Below are 13883 nucleotides of genomic sequence, written 5' to 3'. Positions count from 1 at the left end.
CAAGAGCAATTCAAGCAGAGAGGACAACTCGGGAATAGGGCTAAGAGATGATTGGCCCCTCCCATAAGGCTTAAAACAGACCAGCACTAGCATATCAGCTTTGCCGGAAAACAATGTTGTAGTTGCGTCTTCTGCTCCGTCTTCTGCTTCGTATACGTCTTTGTTTTTGTGGCTTCTGGACGTTTTCCAGGAAGGGCCTTTGGCAGTTTGCCTAATTGGATTAAGGTTTGTGAGATAACTGAGGAATTTGTGTTGGGAGGCATTTGTTTTACTTAGAGTTGAACGACGCTGGGAATGAAGTAATTCCCAGCTGTTCGAATAAAGTTTGTTTTTCCACGGATTAACTTTATTACTACCTACTTGGGTCTGGGTCACAACAGGTGGAAAGTTTCACAGAATTTCAGGTCAAGACATGCACATCCCTGCCTACTTAGCAATGCCTGCTACTGAATAGCCTCGTGAGATGGTTATAGGTTTCCTTAGGATGTAATGGAAGTGTGATAAACCTGTGAGGTTGTTAGAAAGTCTGCTGTGTAAATAAAAGGTGAGACATTCAAACATACTTCTTCGCTACCTCTTAGCTAAATAATCAAAAGACTACCATATATCTCCCAAAATGATTTCTGATTTTTGTAATTAAAAAAAACATGACTAAGGCAAATTCTCTTTCCTCAAATTAACTATGAAAACTGGTTAAAGTGCAGCATTTCGCTGATCAGCACTAAAGACCTTATGTAACCAATGTTTGCATAAGATTCATCAATGCACTTTGCATTCATAGCTTTAAAAATTTAGAGATATGAAATATATGCATAAAACTGAATTTATGTAAAGATAGAATTGGGGATTGGGGATTTATAACTTGCAGATTAGGTCCTTGTATTCATTCTTAAATTTTATCTCAACTTTCCTTCAAGAACCTGAGATTTACCTTTTTGTTTTTTGCTACAAGCCTTTAAATCAGGATACAAATTAATGCGGTCTGTATTTTATATAGACTAGTATAAGTGCAGCAGCCATCAGTCCAATACATATTCTACTTGTGGCTGGGCGTTTAGGGGAGTAGCTCTTTAAATTTATAAAAGGCTTGGATTCATATAACATACTGAGCATTATTTGTATAAACAACGTACTTAATAATTCATAATCAGATGAGTTAACACATCATAAACAATTATAATGCAAGTTGTTTGGTCTTGGCTTAGTATATTGTGTAAATATATCCAGAATATCAACAGGATGTTGATTGAAATATGTACAGCAGGTGTCAAACTTAAGGCCCAGGGGCCAGGTCTGGCCTGCCAGGTGCTTAGATCTAGCCCCCCCCCCGAGGCTGCCCTGGAAACAGCAAAGGACCGCCTCACAGTGCCTGTGCCAGTGAAAACGGAACTCGGGAGAGCTGCCCTCCCGAGCTCTGTTTTCACTGGCAGAGCACTCAGGCGCCCCCAAAACGAGTGATGTTTACCTGGCCACGCCCACCCTAGCCACACCCATATCTAATGTGGAAATTCCTATAATGGGGAAAAAATAAGCAGGCATGTTCCCATTTATCCATAAAAAAGTAACAACTTTACAATTAAACTGTTCACTCATTTCTATTGAAAAAACTACATTAATCTTTTACAATATAATTAAAAAAACAAAGTTTTGCTTAATTTCACTACTAAGCAAGGATGCTTCTAAAACATGCTTTAAAGAAGCTTGTTTTCCTCACAAATATTTTAAAGAATACTTTATCTAAATGCATGTTAAACAGTCTTTAGTTAAACTACCTGAAATTTGTAGTAAGGGGTATTAAATTTTCAAAGTCCCATAAAATCAAGACAAATGATCAAAGTATTAAGAAGCAAGTTTTTGCCATTTTCAATTTTAACAAAGATTTAACAAAAATCTAGTTTATTAACTAGATTACTTCAATGGCAGCCTCTCAAATACTGGAATACTGCTATCATGTCCCCCCTAGTCCTTCCTTTCTCTAGACTAGCAAAACCCAGTTCCTGCAACCGATCTTCATATGTTTTAGTCTCCAGGCCTTTAATCATCCTAGTTGCTCTTCACTGCGCTTTTTTCGAAGTCTCAATATCTTTTTTGTAATGTCGTGACCAAAACTGGATGCATTATTCCAGTTGTGGCCTTACTAAGAGACAGTAGCTTATCACAATTGTACATTATACAAAACTCAATGGGATAGCTAATATCCTAGAAGACAGAAATAAACGTCCTGACAGGCTGGAGTTTTTACACAGTCAAGATTGTTACTTAAGAAATATGCACGTAAATAGAATGAAGAAATGCCTGGCTTGGCAACTGTTATTATGAAAATGATTTTGGGACAGAATTAATTGCAAAGTTAATATGAGTCAGTAGTGTGATCTGGCTGCAAACACACTCCTCCTGATTTGTAATTATTTTGGGGAAAAGACATTGGCTAGTCTAGGAAACGGATTAGATTCTGCCTTCATCCTCCTGGGGTGTGTGAACTGAGTTAATTAACTCTGTTGTGCAAGCTGATAAATCTAGGCAAAACTAGAGGGAGGATGGTACATAATTAGCTCAAGTAGAGGAAAGACTTGAAAGAGAAGCTATCTAGTTAAGGGGACACACACACACACACACACACACACACACACCCCTTCTTAGTCTCCTTCCATCATTTTAGTAGGAAAACCAGAGCTGAATGGAATAGGTAAGGCCCAGTGAAGGTGAAATAGATTTCAGGCTCTTCATCCTTTCACCAACAAATATCTAAACAGGCTCAAGAGCTTCCAGCTGAAGATTACTAATTAGAAACATAGCAGTGATGGTACTTCCGAGGTCTTGGGAAATACCCCTATCCTGTGCAGGCTTTCTTGGAAGAAGCCAGGGGTGAAATCCAGCAGGTTCTGACAGGTTCTGGAGAACTGGTAGCGGAAATTTTGAGTAGTTTGGAGAACCGGCAAATACCACCTCTGGCTGCCCTCAGAATGGGGTGGGAATGGAAATTTTACAATATCCGTCCCCCAGGAGTGGGGAGGGAATGGGGATTTTACAGTATTCTTTCCCTGCCATACCTACCAAGCCACACCACACCCACTAAGCCAAGCCCACAGAACCGGTAGTAAAAGAATTTGGATTTCACCACTGGAAGAAGCCCCATTGTACTGAAAAGGGCCACAATCCTATCTAAGCTTCTTTTCACTGAATCGGGTTGCACCTCTTTTTATCACTGAAGCAACTGATCTCTTCTCAGTGATACAGGAAAAAGAGGGTCTCTTTCTGAGGAGGAAAAAAGATTGTAGAAATTACCGTAATTTGAATTTAACCAGTTTAATTTAATTTAATTTAATTTAATTTAATTTAATTTAATTTAACGGGTTCGATCCAGGGCAGATTGAAGGCTAGAAATTCCAGCCCTGGCACTGTCAACCCACTTTTCTATTCTTCTTCCTTGTCATGACAGTTCTTGCTTCTAGCTAAAAATAGGCTCTGGCAAAGAAACCAAGGACTTTGTGAGTTCTACTGCTGCCTTAGGCTGGGTGATTTTAGATCAGAAGTCTCCAACCTTGGCAACTTTAAGCCTGGCGGACTTTAACTCCCAGAATTCCTCAGCCAGCAAAGCTTATTCAAATGACAAACTGGTGGGGATTGTTCTCTGGAATTAAACACTTGGATCCCTAGAGCTGAATTCCAAATTCCCATCCCAACATCACAAAATTGGAAATTACAATCAGAAGGAAAGTTGAGAAAACAGACCTAATCCAAATACATATGGTAGGGGTCAACAACCTGCGGCTCTGGAGCCACATGTGGTTCTTTCACCCCTCTGCTGCGGCTCCCTGTCAACCAAAATACGTGTCACAACCGCCAATGTGCGACACCACCCAGCACATGGTTTATTGAGCTTTTCAACCCCCAGTAAACCAACCATGGATAAATCCAAAAAAAAAAAAGTTTCAGAAAAAAACAGAACCTTTAATTCAACTGCATATGCTAGTTTTGTGGCCACTCAAGAAATAGTCAGGCACAGGAAGGGTTTTGTGGTTCCCAGTGTTTTCTTTTCTGTGGGAAACAACTGGTCCAAACGGCTCTGAGTGTTTAAGTTTGCAGACCCCTGGTCTATGGAGATTCTCAATCAGACAGGTCACGCTTGTCCCAAAAGTGCTTCCCCCAAAGGGCACTTTGCAATTGGAATTTTTTGGGGGGATCCTTTTTTTTTTTTTTTTTTGAGCAAGTTTTTATTGTTTTAATTTTCTCCCCTACACACATACATAATTTATGAACAGAGTATTGGCCATATCATGTCTTATACAATTCAATATATTCAAATACATTTTACTTAGCTACAATTTTTGCCAAAATATTCTTTTTTCATAGTTTTTATTCATATCCTAATATTTCCTTGCTCATTTCACTAAGTCTCATCTTCTTTCGCCCTCAAATTCTAATTTCTCCATTTTTATTGGTATGTATTCTCTTTCATCCTTCTTTTTTAACTGTTTCAATTTTTAGCCTAATATATTCAAATATGTTCGGGGTTGCCTTTCTTCCATTTCATCTTTTCCTTTTCACAGCAATCCTTTCTTCTCCTCATTCCTCTTCCTCCCTTCTTTCATTCTACCTACTGTCTTCTCTCCTCTCCTGTTCCTTTTCTACTTCCCCTTCCTTTCTCTCCCTCCTCCCCACTTCTTCCCTATCTAACTTTCTCTCCTACTCTTATTTCCCCTACCTTTTCTCCTCTCCTCTTCCCATTCTTCTTTCTCTCTCCCCCCTTCTCCCTTTCTATCTCTCTCCTTCTTCTTATCTCTCTTCATTGCTGTATTTATTTTCATTTCAATATTTCTGGTGTCCAGGCAACCCCAATTTTCTCATTTATTAGATATATTTCTTAAAGGGGGGGGGTCCTTGAAAATCTCTCACTTCTCACCCAAGAAGATCTTCAACTTCTCATCCAACTGAAGAAGCTTCTTGGATGAGAAGCAAAACATTTTCAAAGAAAAAGAAACCCAAGATGATATATAGATAGTCCTCGACTTAAAACAGTTCATTTAATGACTGTTTAAAGTTACAACGGCACTAAAAAAAGGGGCTTATGACCATTTTTCAGATTTACCATTGCAGCATCTCAATGGCTCCACGATCGAAATTCAGACATAGGGCAGCTGACTCATATTTATGACAGCTGCAGTGTCCCAGGGTCATGTGATCCCCTTTTGAGACCTTCTGACAAACAATGGGGAAGCCAAATTCACTTAACAACCATGTTACTAACTTAACTGCAGTTGATTCACTTAACAACTGTTGCAAGAAAATTTGTACAATGGAATAAAACCCGCTCAAAAACTGCCTCGCTTAGCAATAGAAATTTTGGGCTCAATTGTGGTCGTAAGTCGAAGACTACCTGAAGAGTTTATAACCATCATTATTGAGTTAGATGGCCAATCATTGAACATTTAAAGCCACTATAGAAAATCAATATGAAATGGCTATAACATCCCTAAAATTTAGACTGGGCTACTGCATTGCACTAAGATTTGCTTGTAAGTGATTTATTGAATTACAAATGCTTCAGTCCATACATGTTCTGCCATAAACTTATAGCTTACAAATCATAGAGGCTTGGTTTATAGAATACATTAAGCCAAAACTATGCAAGGTACATTTCTTGACAGATAACCGAGTCATGATTTTTTTTTTAACTATCATCGCATTGTTTTAAGACAGTGATGGGTTGCCACCTGTTCTCCCCAGTTTGGGAGAGCCGGTAGTGGAGATGTTGAAGTGACAGCAAACAGGTTCGCTCTGACCATCATCTGGGCCCTTCCGCCCGCCCCTGAGCTATACCTACCTTTATTTCTCTGTTTTTAGCCCAGCTGAAAGGTGCAGCAGATTGCAATGTCTCAGCTGTTCAGACAGTAAATGCGCTTGCGCGAAGTGCAATTTTGGCATGCGTGTGAGTGAAGTGGGCATGTGCGTGCTGATCATGCGCAAAGTGTGTGCTGATTGTGCACAAAGCACGTGCGCGAAGCGAACCGGTGGTAACACCAGTTAGAACCCACCACTGTCTTAAGACAGTCATTATTCTCCAATAAAAATCTATTCTAATATTTCTGTTTATTCATAAGCTCCCCAGAAAAATAGAGGAAGAAAAAAAGACTAGGAGTAATGGTGTATGTCTACTGTAGCAAAAACAGCATTAAACAAAACATAAATTATTTCTTAATACATGCAGTGTAACAATATTCTAGAATGGCACAAAGGAAATGTAGGAGAACCCTAACTCTCCTTTTGGTCCCCTCAGTGTTAGTTGCAAAGCTTAAGACTTTCAAGGCAGCTAGTTGGGACAGCTGACTAATAGTAGCCTTGCCAACTGAAGAGGAGAAAATTCTCAGTGAGCTGGCCCTTCAACTCAAGATGGATTTGTTTCAAGGGCAATTTGCTACTGTATGTATACTCCTCAGGACATCTCAGATTTCATGACATCAACACACACACATCACACTTACTGCAAGATTGTTAAAGCTAATTGTAACGCATCTAACACCCTTATTCAGTTGCTAATGATACAGCTCCAGGAACTTTACAAAAGTGGAGAATACCTACCAATTCATCCTCTACAAAAGACAATTTCTTGGGCTATAGAAATGCTTTGGAAATCTGCAATTCTTCCTTGGGAGCATTGATCTTAGAAGGCCAAGTGTTGGAGAGGATGCCAACATTAAAAATGATTTTTTTAATACACGTATTCATTGCCCTTTTAATGTTAAGAGAAATACCATAAAGGGGTATCTGACTTCCAGCGTATGGGAAAAGGAGAAAAATGATGCTTTTCCTAATGAATTGTGCTGAAAATGAGGAGGGCATTGTTTGGAATATCTAAAAACTAGAAAAACTGTTTAATAAGAACTGATTTTCTCACTATTTAGTTCCTTTTCCACCTAACATGGGAGATGTTAACTATGCCTAGTTTAGAAGAATAACCATTATAAACCAGAATAAATAGGTTTTCATAGGAAATGTTATAATTATTTACCCATAAAGACATGCATTGATGGCACACACAAAACTCTTTATATATAGGCATCTTGACAGAGAGTTGGCCACATTATTTTCCTACCATGTGTTCTACAATGCTTTTTCCATGTCCCTTCAGAACTTTTATTCATTTTAATGGGACTTCCTTCTTCATAAATGTGTGTAGCAACTTTTTCAATCTGATGCCTCTTACATCTGAAAGTTGTTAGGCAAAGAAGAGTGGAGTATAAAGCTGCAGCCTGAGCCTAGAAAGGCCAGAAGAAAAGAAATCTCCGTTCCTTTTTGCACATTTTTGTTTTCTGTAAGACATTGTTCCAGTAAGTTCTATTGCCACTCATCAATAAGCTTGGACAATTTACTCCAGGGCTTCTTAGCCCAATTAGTTTATCATCTCTTAATCTTTCAGAATTTGTAGAAATCTGCAGCCACTAAAAGAGAGAGAGAGAGCAGCTAATCTATATCATAAAGGGTTTATTTTCCTATTTTGGTTCAACGAAGGAGGTAAATATTTCATTTCTGAGAGGTGGAGAATCATAATTCTTATATTAGAATTTAAGTTCCAAAGGAGTGACTATCTAAAAGCATTGAACTCTGGAACATCTACTGTGTTGTGTTGCTACTAATTCCTCTAACTCAGGGGTCTGCAACCTTAAACGTTCAACGAGCCATTTGGACCCATTTCCCACAAAAAAAACAAACAAACAAAAAAACCACCAAGAGCCACAAAACCTTTCCTGTGCTTGACTATTTCCTGAGCGGCCACAAAACTAGCATATGTAGTTGAATTAAATGTTCTGTTGTTGGAAGAAATGTCCATCTGGGTTCAGTTCCAAGTGGGGATAAAGACACTGGAAACATGGAGACTGCTTGGAAAGATGGTTTAATGGTGGTCAGGATCACATGGCTTGAGTTCTTGAACAGAAAAGGGGTGAGGTGCTGAGCGCGCCCTGGCTTTATGCTTTCTCTGAGCTTTGAACTTCCTGGGGCACAGGAAGAGTGTCTTGATTGGTTGTCAGACTCCCAGGGGATGGGGGTCTTAGCTAGCCCCTGGCTGATGTAATCTTCCCAGGTGCCATGTGGTGAGTTTCTGTTGCTAGATGGGTCCTATTGTGTTGCAGATGATGGTCCCATTGACAAAGGTGGGGAGAATTTCTATCTCTACCCATTGACAAAGGTGGGGGGAGGCAGGAAGCTGCAGGGAGCTGCTTTGTCCTTAAAACATGTTTCTCCATTTCTCATCCAGAGAAATATAATATTATGCCTTTTTTAATATTTTCTAAAATATTTCATTCTTCTAGGAGGGCATGGGTGCTAACTTCCTACGCTGTTTTCTTCTTTGCTTGGATTTATCCATGGCTGGCCTACCAGGGGTTGAAAAGCTCAATAAATCGCGTGCCGGTGGGTGTCGCACATTGGCAGTTGTGACACATATTTTGAGTGATGGAGCCTCAGCAGAGGGGTGAAAGACCCACATGTGGCTCCAGGTTGCTGACCCCTGCCCTAACTTAAGAAAGTTCTTTAGAAGGTAGCAGAACAGATAGCATTTCCTCAATATATCTACCTTCATGTGAATTTTGATCATTCAAGGGAAATATCTGCAAATAGAAAAATGACCTTTTTATAAGCCCTGCCCTACCAGAGAACAGATTTATGGGAATATTGATCTGCTTTCTCCACCATTGCCATGTTGTGTTTGCTCATTCGCTTTTTGTCTCCACTCAAGTTGGTAGATAACTCAGCCTCTAAAAATCTCCTGTTTGCTTTCTGACCTCTCGTAACTAACGGGGGTATTGGGTGACAGAGATAGCAGGGTTACCAGTTAATAAGTGACTCTGAGCTACAGATGTAAGAGGAAGTGTTAAAAAGGGGGGGGGATTAAAGGATTGAGACAAAAGGAACTCAAATTTTGCAGAAATTCTTTAATTATTCTACATACAGGACATCCACACATTTTCAGAGGAAATTAATAGACAAATATAAGAAAGATTACATTAGCAGCTCCAATCAAAATAGATTGGAAGCAAGTTGGCAGCAGAAAGTGAAGGAAATTGATATTTAATCAACCTTTCTCTGCTAAGGGCTGCTCCTGGACCTCAGCTGCCTGTCAAAAGCTACACTTCAAAGAAAGGTGCAGACGTAACACAATGGGTGAAGTCAAATACTAATTTCAATTTGAGTTAAATTAAACTCAGTTTATATGTTCCTGGTTTATTTCACAATCCCTCCTTCTACCACTTTAAAAATACAATTCAATGACACAAACTTGAAGGATCTAGGGCAGTGTTTCTCAACCTTGGCAACTTTAAGATGAGGGGAGTTCAATTCTCAGGATTTCCCAGCCAGAATGCTGGGAGTTGAAGTCCCCTCATCTTAAAATTGCTAAGGTTGAGAAACACTGATCTTGGGTATATACTGGTACATATTTCTTCTTTATCTCCTCCAATACAGCTGATGGCTTCTTTGTGGTTAATGATGCTGGACAACTGTACTTGGTTACCTTTCTAATTAATACTAGCTAAAATAAGGGCAAATAAGAAACAACTATGGTTTCACTAATAAATGTTAAATATTAGTGGTGGCTGCTGCACCTAGCACTTTATTGCATTTCATGATACCTTCAGAGATTAATAATCAGAGCATTCTCCAGATCCTTAGATAGCTCTTTCAGCCTAGACTTTTGGTGGAGATTCTAGAAAATGTAAGCTAACAAATGTGGATGGTAGGCTAGACAAGATTGAATGATATTGAGTCACAACTGATAAATCTAAACAAAACAAGAGAGCCACTCAGACCCTGGATATCTCATAATCTAAATTCAAGGGATTCATTCAGCCATCAGATAAGGGCCATCTCTCCCTTCCCCACACCTTGTGGTTGGGGAGAGATTTAAAAAAATGATATCAGATCCCCTTCTTTAAGAGAATAGGGGATTGCACCAATTTTTTGACATGGGTGCAAGCTCATCCCTGCTTCAGTTCTTTCCCAAATTATAACTTTGTAGGTGGCTGAAATTGTATGACAGCCAAAGTTAAACGAATTATGTGATGGCTAAGAACTTATGTCTGCATGCCTAACAACCTGTTGATCTGAGGAACTGTTGGGCTAAAATGTACATCATTCACAGCTGGATAATGGGAGTTATAGTCCAGGAGATTAAGTTGGAGGTGGATATATTTATGGGCATTTGTTGGTTAACTGGTTTGTCCATTTTGCCCACTGATTGAAATAGTGATGCTGAGATAAGAGGTATATAGATTAGTGTTAGTGATATTCAAAAACCAAATCTGAAGTGGTTCAGTACCCAGGGGAGTGAAGTGCAGATATCCATAGCTAAGTGGGAATTTTAGGAGCTTCAGTCCCACAGTTGTAAGGCTCAAAATTGTGGCTGCTATGGAGTTAAGATAATAAAGTGAACCAGGTGTTACAAATGACATAATTTGGAACTTGTCATTACACAATCTGAGAATTCCAGCATGAACTTCAATAACATAATCATCCAAACACTGTCTTTTCTCCCAGTGGTCATTTTAAAATGTTTCAATATGTTGCCCTGCAGACTCATTTAAATTCAATTAGCTTCAAATTCAGCAGCTGTTAATCCCATCACCTGCTTCAAGACAGAGGATTTGAAGATTAACTCTTTTGTTAAAGTTTGCATAAGAGCTTTTAAGTGCATTTACATCTTACTTCAGCTGCTACAACTTCCTTTAGCAAATTATCTATTCAAATTTTGGAAGCTCTGAACTGAACTCAGGCAAAAACCAGTTCATCTACACAAAACTCTTTGCAATATTTCTTTTATTACAGTGTTTCTTCATTTGCATTGACCAATTGTGTCTTCCTTTTATTTTTTTACTTATTTTTCAACTGATTATCTGTCTCAGAGAAGGACTCCACTCCTAGTGACTAGATTTTCTTCTTGACCATATTATTTCAATATCATGTGCTTAGCCTTAGAGTCTGATAGAGCTATAGATGAAGAAAATAAGTTAGATGTTTGAAATTTATGAAATTTCAAACTTGTATTCAACCAGATACCAAATGATGCATTGATAATATTGGAACTTAATATAATTACTTAAACAAACAATACACACAAAACATCAGCTTGCAACGTTCTGCGTTTTCGTATGTGGTTTAGGAAAAATAAAACATTTTTGCAAATAAATCTTTATTCCACACAGTACCAGTATCCCTTTTAGATTTAAAATCCAGTTGCTGCGTTTCTCTATAATTAACCCTTCACATTCCTATCAGCTGTGCCAATGTAAATTTCAAAGTTTCAAAAGAAAAAAAGTTTGAAAACATTGTCACTTGCCTTAATTTTCAGATATCCCGATATTGCTGCAGTCTCTTTACCCCATTCATGGTCAGCAAATTGCAGCTGAACTCTGATGTAAATCCAGGTATGTTGCTGTGAATTTCTGAATGAGGAAGAATTCTTGGATGTATCCCTTTTTCTCTGGTCATCAGCGGTGTTCAGAGTTTATTTCTAGATAGCAGCTGAGCCTCCACCAGGATACGGGGTTACCATTATGGTGTATTATGATAAACGTATTGGATTTTTAAACTTAGCCAAATAGCACAAACAGTTCTGAAACAAGGTAAAAAAATCCAACTTAATCCAATGAGGACTTTAAGGAGAAGACCTGGTTTCCTTACAAACCCCAATGTATCCCTTCAAAAAGACAAAACAAGCATCTCTCCATTCACTTACAGGCTGATGAGTCAGCAGACCTGGGCACCACCTATTGTTCCCCCTGGGGTCCTTGATAAACAAATCAGTGAAGAGAATTTTCTCTTCAAAGGAAGAACTCTCATTCCAGGCTAAGGTTCTCCAAGAGAATAATCCTAGGATCAGCCTCAGGCTTTTTGAAAGAGGTTTCTGATCAAGCTTCTGGGATTGCCTTGTCAGCTGGGTTTTCTGACCCATCTAGCCTAAATGTGATTTGCTAATTTCTGTCAAGCAGTTGGTGAGGACCCAGCCATGTGGCTTAATCAATGCATAAATGTGGCTTTGAAGATTGTTAACTAAAACTCTTTAAGTTCCACAACAAAGGATATATAGAGAGAGAAGGGGGGGGAGGGAGAGAGAGAGTGTGTATATGAGTGTTAAGGAAGAAGTTTGGCCCTGGACTCCTGTCCTGTGAAACTATGGCTTGTTAACTACAACTAGTGTATAAACTACAGCTGCTTAATCTATGTTTATAAACCACAAGCGATATGTGAACCCATCTGGCCTGTGGAGCAAATGCTTAGCTTAGAAATATGTTTATTTTAGTAACAAAACTGAGTCACAGAGAAAGGATCTAAGCCCTTAGATTTTATCTTTCTTTTCCTCCTCCCCATTGAAGTTGGGAAGGAATTTTGCTATTGGTTATGTAGCTCAGAAAGCCTTGCTAATGTACTAGAAATCTCTCAAAAAGATCTACCTGCAGATCCCAATTTACATTATGCCCGCCCATTTCTTTGTTATAGCTGCATATCACTCTGAAAGTATTCCACAGGTATTTTGTTACACCTTTGGAAGAGGGAGGAGGGAATGGCAGTTGTTGGATTTCTGCTTGCCATTCTGCTGTAAAAGGCACAGGAACTGAGTGAAGGCATAATTAGCAAATTTCCTTTTCCCTACTGCTCTAGAATTCCCATGAATACCTATTTCTGCTTACCATATGCTGGGTAAGGTTCGAGAGACACAGCAAGCCAAAACCTAGTGGACTGCATTTTAGCTTATTGTTTCTCAACCTAAAGACATGTGGACTTCAACTCCCAGAATTCCCCAGTCAGCCATGTTTTAAGCATCTGGTAAAACCATGTAGCACTTGTAGGCAAGATATACACTGTAATTTACAAGCATCATTTGCTGCACTCTAATCTTCATGTTTTTAGCATAATAAAGGATCCCCTGATTTTATTTCACAGGGGGTTACTCTCCACCTACAATATTTTGTTAATATGTTTCTTCCTCTTCTTTTTAGTGCATGCTAGGAGAAGGTGGATGGACACAATAAAGATAAAATATAAACACTAGATGAAGAATCAAACTTTGTTTTATCAGGCAAGCTAAGTTGGGTTATATCACTGAGTGTTGTATCTTATGATTTATGATTATTGTATTTATTATTATGATCATGATTTATCACTTCTTGCTTGTATGCACACTGAGAGCTTATGCACCAGAGACAAATTCTGTGTGTTCCATCACACTTGACCAATCAAGAATTCTATATTACTCCTTTATTCTAGGTCAATATCTAACACAACCTTCTCCATGATGGCCAATTATCGTCCCAAGACATCTGCAGGTATCAGGTCAAGGCAACCGATTTACCATGATCCTAGCAGAGGATTACTGTAATTCATTTCTTAATGGAAAGTTCAAGAAACTAAATTCATGTATTATGCACTGTCCATTGAACTTAATGGAGTTTATTTTTGAGTTGGGGGCACATAGGATTCCATTGTTGCAATCCTCTGGACTCTTCCCTAAGAACAAGCATGATGAATTCAGGGCAGCTTGCTTCTAAGTTAATATGTTTTTGCTACCTGAAATATACTGTTGAAAAAGCAACAGTTGTACAATAACAATGGTCTTCCACATTTTCCACAGAGGTGATGTGGAGACCACAATGAATAACATTTCCTAGCAGTTAGAATATCTTGGGTTCAAAATCTTGTGTTTAGTTGGTTATAACTGTGGGGTTTGAAGAAGCCATAATGGCAGGGTTTGGCAATCATGCTAAGTCAGACCACAGGGAGGGTTGAAGTGCAAATCTACCTGAGCTGTACTTTCAGTCTAAATACAGAGTCTTTTTTTTTAATGATTTTTCCTTACACAAGAAATACTACCTGGCATAACAATATTACTTGCA

The sequence above is a fragment of the Ahaetulla prasina genome, chromosome 3, assembly GCF_028640845.1.
Source record: "Ahaetulla prasina isolate Xishuangbanna chromosome 3, ASM2864084v1, whole genome shotgun sequence".
NCBI lineage: Eukaryota > Metazoa > Chordata > Lepidosauria > Squamata > Colubridae > Ahaetulla > Ahaetulla prasina.
This window is presented reverse-complemented; position numbering follows the sequence as displayed.